A 7023-nucleotide genomic window follows, 5' to 3' on the forward strand; every position below is an offset into this window, starting at 1 on the left:
TAGGATGTTGTCTCGGTCTTACAGCATGACTCCTACTGGTATTCTCCTTATTGCTTGATCTCGTTTCTCACTCAGCACAATCTATCTCGCTTCTGATCCTTCCTTGGGCACCGCCGCTATCCTGAGCAGGCACGGTCCCGTTACGTTCGCTCTAGTTGCCAAGCCTCTGTCAGGATCCCACCCCTGACAGAGACCCTACTGTATCTTCCCCCACAACACCCTCTGCCACAAGGTGTTGCCTGGTTCCAACCCAGTCAGCTTTCTCACTAACTTCCTGCCTGACCCCCAGTTTACCCACTATGGTGGGGAGTGGCCTAGTGAATAGAACCCTTAGCTCCCCCCGGAGGCCCGGCTGTGAAATGTATTGGTGTCTGTGATACCTGATCGGATGAACTCCTTCAGTGCCATCAGACGCACCATAGCTCCCCATAGTGGCGGAGCCACAGTACTGCAACGACCAGGACTCTGGGGCGCTGCATATATACACAGACTCACAGTATGCATTTGGTATTGCTCATGATTTCGGAGCCCTATGGGCCAATCGAGGGTTTATTTCTACTGCTGGGACTCCAGTGAAGAATGCTGAAGCTGTTAAAACTCTCATGGACTCAATCAAATTACCTACCCAGGTGGCCATTATCAAAATTAAGGAGCACGGTCCTAGGAAAAGTCCACACACTGTTGGTAACACTTTTGCGGATATGGAAGCAAAAAGCTGCTGCATTCCTAACCGTTGAACAGACCATTTACCAGCTATGGTGACCACACGCTCTCAGCGTAAACAGTTACAAGAAACACTGACTCTACAGGAACCTGATGATCCACACCAGACTGAAGTTTTCTGTCGGACCCCGTGACACCGCTTAATGACGATGCAGAGAATGTCCCCAAAGGAAGAAGTGAAGCAGTGGAAGGCTGATGGAATATGTATGGACAATGGTCTCTGGAAAAAGGACCAACTTGTGTGTCTCCCTAAGCGGATGTACCCTGCTATTGCCATGTGGGCACATGGGCCCACACATCGAGGAAAAAATTTACAAAAATTCTACTGGGCTCCAGGTATTTCTACCGTCCTGACAGCACTCAACCGTGCATGTAACATCTGTCAGACCTGCAATCCTGGTCAACTTCAACGTGTACCCCCGAAGCACCTTGCTAAGCCTGACTATCCTTTCCAAAGGCTCCAGGTGGACCATATCACGTTGCCTAAGTCTGGAAGGTATGAATATTGTCTGATGGTTGTTGATATGTTCTCCAGTTGTCCGGAAGCATTCCCCGTTACCAACATGACTGCAAAAACCACAGCGAAGAAACTGGTGATGGAAGTCATATGCAGATATAGTGTTCCAGAAGTCGTCTCATGTGTATCATGAGGTTTTGATAATGCTTGGATCCACTGTAGCCCTCCATACTCTGTACTATCCACAATCCAGTGGGAAAGTTGAGAGGCTGAACGGCACACTGAAGGGACAATTGACCAAAATGATGCAGGAGACTACGGCTCCATGGCCAGAGCTCCTACCCATTGTACTGTACCATATTCGTACTACCCCTGAGGCAAAACATGGCCTGTTCCCATATGAGATATTGTTTGGTTCTAGGCCCCCAGTTGTAAATTTCCAGCCTCAGTAGTTATCAGAAGAAACTGACAGTGCTGTTCAATATGTTATTCAGCTTAGTAAAAATCTTGCTAACACCCATGTTTTAGTTTTTTTCTTGCCTTCCAGATTCAGCAGAAACCGACACTTGTCACAATTTAAAGTTTGGTGGTTTCGTGGTCGTGAAAAGCCATGTCAGAAAATATGGACTAGAACCCTTGTATGACGGTCCCTACCAAGTCCTCCTCATCACTCCTATGTCAGTAAAGCTGGAAGGAAGGTCGACGTGGATCTACGCATCGCACTGCAAGCTGGTCAAACAGACTAGTGGCAAATAAGGGGACATAATGTTTTGGTTTTTCGTATTTCCATATAATAATATTGGTAACCGCATGGGACAGCCCAAATTCCCCAACTTTCTTGAATAATAAGTTTGTACAATATCATGAAAGATTAGTAGTACAGATGGGTATAGCCAATAAAATTGTCAGTTCTATCTCCATTTATCCTATGATTACACAAATGTGGGATAAATTGCTTTGGGCCACAGATTATTTAGATGATCAAATTTGGGATATATTGGATATACTTAATACTACTGTTGCTGTCCAAAACCAACTTATCATAGTCACTAATCAACATACTGTAGTACTGGATTACTTAACAGCAGCACAGGGTGGTATGTGTCAGATTATTGGACCTGCTTGCTGTCATTATATAGATCCCAATAGCACTAAGAAGTTAAAGTTAGAGGACATTCAAAGACTCAGAGATCAATATAATAAAGGCAATGACCGTAATAAGGACAGTTGGTGGGCGGACACCTTCTCCTTTCTTAATCCAGCAAATTGGTTTAAGGGATTTGGGGGCTGGATAGCTGGAATCTTGCAAAGTTTTTTATATATTGTTGCCTTTATCCTTGTTATGTATGTAATACTAAAACTTGTTCTTTGGTGTATTTCTGTGTGTATTAGGAAATTCTGCACTAAGACAACTAATGATGAAACCAAAAGCGTTGCCACCCCTGCTCTTCTCTACACCGATTTCACAAAGTTACCTGATGAAGATGTTGAAGCCAAGCGCATGGCTATCTTCAAAAGATCCCCACTACTGTTATCAATAATTGTTATTCGTAAATTCTAGTATACAGGGGGGACGGGTATGCCGCAACAACCATGACTGGTAACATGGCACCAGCCATGTGAAGACCAGTACCCCTCGAGCTTATAGCTTGGGATAGTACCTCTGATGCTGGACATTAATTAACAAAATTTATCTAGGGGGGAATGTGAAGGAAGAAATTAAGAAAGATTCTCCACTTTGTGTTTTTCGACTCCATTTTGTTTTTTTGATATAAATTTTGTTAGTAGGCTAAAGTTTACAGCTGTTATGAGACCTTGATTGTTGCAATCTAAACAGAACATGAGACTGAGGGTGTATTCTTCTACAAAACTTTGACGCACAGACTGTTCCTGCATTCTTATAGGTTAAGAACTGTGAGCGTGTTCTTATGCTGATTGGTTGAAGTATAATTTCTATGACTATGATAAGTCATACAGAATAAACGGGGGCCAGAGAGATCAGCTTGATCCCCCCCAAACAGAGACACACGTCTCCGTCTGGTCATTTTCAGTTGCCGGCAACACCTTGTATATTAATTTGGAAATCACTGAGTTAACCGTGAAGGATCACTTTAGATCCTCCCTCAACACTCTGACCCCTTGGCTCATCTCGGTTCTCTCGCTGCCTCAACCCTAGGTACCTCGCTCTCGTTTGGCTTTGACCCTTGGCTCTCCATTTGACGAGGTTTATGTTTTGTGCCCCTTATTCTTTGCTCTCTGCTGCTTCCTCGTCCTCACATGTAGCTCCACCCCCCCCCCCCCCCCCCCGTGATGACGGTGACTGTTTAGTGTCAGGCGCTTTGCACACTGTGTGCATTAGCTCTCACACTCCCTGCACTCGGTTCTGGGCTCCCTGCTAGCGCTCCCTAGGCTCCTCCGGCTACACACACCGTGTGTCATTACAGGTGGCTTCTACAAATGGATAATGATCCTAAACACACATCAAAATCTACAAATAAGCCTGAAGATTTTACAATGGCCCTCAGTCACCTGAACATCATTGAAAATCTGTGGCTAGAACTCAAAATAGCAGTGCGTGCAAAACGACCAAGGAATCTCACAGAACTGGAAGAATTTTCCAAGGAAAAATGGATGAAAATCCTTCAGACAAGAATTGAAAGACTCTTGTCTGGCTACAAAAAGGGTTTCCAAGCTGTGATACTTTCAAAAGGAGTTACTACTAGGTACTAACCATGCAGGGTTCCCAAACTTTTGCATCGACCCATTTTCCTTTTTGTAATTTTTAAAAATGTAAAAGAGGAAAAATTATATATATTTTTTCCTAAAATATAAAGGAAATGTGGAAGCTTTATCCTGAAGTCTTTTGGAGATCATTTAATCTTTAACCTGCTTAATTCTTCACAATAACAGTAATTTTAACAAGGGGTGCCCAAAGTTTTACATGCCACCTTATTGTAAAGTGGGATTTGTGGAATGGGAAGTTAGACTTGGAAAATTTAAATATAGCACTAGAGTTCAGGGTAGTGAAGGATGCCAGATAGTATGTACTGTATTTGCTTTGGTTATAATAAAGCTTATACAAACAAACTGCACAAATAGAATATGGCTTCAAGGAGTTGTCCAATACTAGGATAACCTCATCTCAATCACCTTATTTCCTCCATGAAAAATATCAACAGCTATAATCACCTTCGGTGATGGTGCCGTTCCAGCTACATGTAGATGCCTGCTCTCCCGCTTGTGTGACATTATGTCACGTGAGCCCTGCAGCCAATCAGTGGCTGCCAATAGGTTGACTGACTTCCACTTTCTTCAGATGAAACTGATACCCAGAGGAAGTGAAAAGTGCTGCTTATATCAGACCGTCTTCTGATATTAGTTATGCCGGAAGAAGGTGAGAGTAAAGCTGTGCAAATTGGCTTTAGGGCTCACATGATATAAAAGCATCATGCAAGCTTCTGGAGAGCAGGGTTCAACATCATTGGAACAGCACCCATATCAGAGGTGAGTATAGTTGTTATTTTAGATAGGGTAATATAGTTATTCAAAAGTGGACAGCCCCTTTAAATTATGGTATACATTTATTGAGATGGGCCTGCCTAGAAATGCCTAAATAGAAGCCTTCAATGCAGATATGAGCTTAGCTGCAATGCTTAGGACCAGAGACGTGAGAAAGTTGAACAAACAACCTCATATTGGAACTGATGTTGTATTCAATTCGGAATGGATTGGAACTTTGACACTAAACTTTAAACCTTAACTTCTTCACTGTTTTGGCCAAGCCATGTCCATTTCCATTGATTGGTAAGCAATGTCATTAGTATTCATTCTTCATCCACTGCCCTAAAAGACTATCTATAGTTACCAGGTCACCCACTCTAGCCAACACTTTTTTGGTGGGCAGATCCCACTGTTCTCAAAAGATCTCCATACAATCTTGCTGTTGCACATCCCACCAGGCCTGAAGGAGAAATAGAATTTTGGCCATTCCTCGTGTTCTCCACTGTAGATGGCTATGTAGCATTCATCTTAAATGTATATATAAACTCTTAAAAATGTACCGTATATTTTTGTAAAGCTCAACAATTGTTACAAAACTATTAACATTTGCCAGTCCTCAATGGTTGATACCTTGTAAAGCCTAACTGAAAAGATGGTAACAAATAGCAAGCTTTCAAAACTGTTCAGATCTCTATATCAGTCTCGAAAGCTTACTATGTAATAACCATTTTTTCAAATATAAATTTAAAAAAAACTGACCGTCACATCCAAACATAGACTAAGTGTGAACAGGTGCTGAACCTTGAGTCACCAACTCGAATACAGTCAAATAAATAAGGCAGCACACTGCGGCGCTAAAACATCCAAACATGAAACATGAAAACTAAACTGCATTACTGCACTAGAAATATGAAAAAATTAGAGCGTTTAGCGCATAAATTGGCCAATTCATGGGTACCTGGTAGCCACATTAAGGCATCTCTCGTATACCAGGTCCTACACTTTCCTTTCCTCACTGAGAATAAAGGTCTTCATCTGAATGGGTACCTGTGAAACCTCTTCTTAGACTAAATTTCTCTCTCTCTGTGGAGGGGTAATAGACCTGCTGCGATTAAAACACCTGTGGCTAAGAGGTGGAGTGCTCGGTCAGAAGGCTAGTGAATACAAATTTAAAAAAACTGACCGTCACATCCAAACATAGATCAAGTGTGAACAGGTGCTGAACCTAGAGTCACCAACTCGTATACAGTCAAATAAATAAGGCAGCACACTGCGGCGCTAAAACATGCAAACATGAAACATGAAAATTGAACTGCATTACTGCACTAGAAATATGAAAAAAAGCACCTGTTCACACTTAGTCTATGTTTGGATGTGACGGTCAGTTTTTTGAAATTTGTATTCATTAGCCTTCTGACTGAGCACTCCTCTGGCTCTTAGCCACAGGTGTTTTAATTGCAGCAGGTCCATTACCCCTCCACAGAGAGAGAGAAATTTAGTCTAAGAAGATGATTCACAGGTACCCATTCAGATGAAGAAGTTTATTCTCAGCGAGGAAAGGAAAGTGTAAGACCTGGTATACGAGAGATGCCTTAATGTGGCTACCAGGTACACATGAATTGGCCAATTTATGCACTAAACGCTCTCATTTTTTTCATATTTCTAGTGCAGTAATGCAGTTTGTCATGTGTCATGTTTGCATGTTTTTGCACCGCAGTGTGCTGCCTTATTTATTTGACATTTTTTCAAATAGCCATTAAAAAGTATCAACCACTGAGGATTCCCAAATTTTAATATTTCTCCATCTACTGGCTAACATTGTACAAAGATATATTTTTCCTGCAACAATTGTTATATCAATTTTATCATCTCAAACCCATAAAACAACACAAAATGCTAGGTGTGATCCAACTAGTGATTTAGGTAAAATGATGCATTAGAATGATCCTGGCTCAGAAAGTAATGTAATGGATCTCATAGCCTTTACAACAAAATGAATTCAGTAATGTATTTTCAGCGATATAGCCAGGCTGAACTGCAGCAAAGAGCTGGGACAAGATAAGACTAGTTGAAGACTCACCTCTCAGCGCCTAGAGAAGATGATTGCCGATTCCTGATCCCAGGCAAGTGGAGACAGATTTGTTTAGCTGTCTGGTTATAAAGTAGTGTGCTAGGAAGAGGGAGTAGCTCAGATTACCAGTTTAGAAACTTTTACAATGTTTTAGTGTAACCCTGTACAAGATGATAGGCTGAGAAGATGCATAACCTACCTGGGCACACATAAAAAGTCACCTTCCTTTATGGATTATTGAGATTCTGTTACAACAGACTGCTGTACATGT

The 7023-nt window shown here is 41.9% G+C and overlaps 1 protein-coding gene across 1 annotated transcript in view; it reads right to left on the reverse strand.

The window, feature by feature from the left end:
* The window catches only part of LOC143767191 (uncharacterized), a 68086-nt gene extending 61289 nt beyond the window's left edge, over positions 1–6797 (reverse strand). Inside the window, exon 1 of the mRNA XM_077255309.1 lies at positions 6762–6797. The gene's annotated coding sequence lies outside the window, so the exon portion shown is untranslated. The remainder of the gene's footprint in view (positions 1–6761) is intronic.
* Positions 6798–7023: the final 226 nt, after the last annotated feature.

The sequence above is a fragment of the Ranitomeya variabilis genome, chromosome 4 (genome assembly GCF_051348905.1).
Source record: "Ranitomeya variabilis isolate aRanVar5 chromosome 4, aRanVar5.hap1, whole genome shotgun sequence".
Lineage (NCBI taxonomy): Eukaryota > Metazoa > Chordata > Amphibia > Anura > Dendrobatidae > Ranitomeya > Ranitomeya variabilis.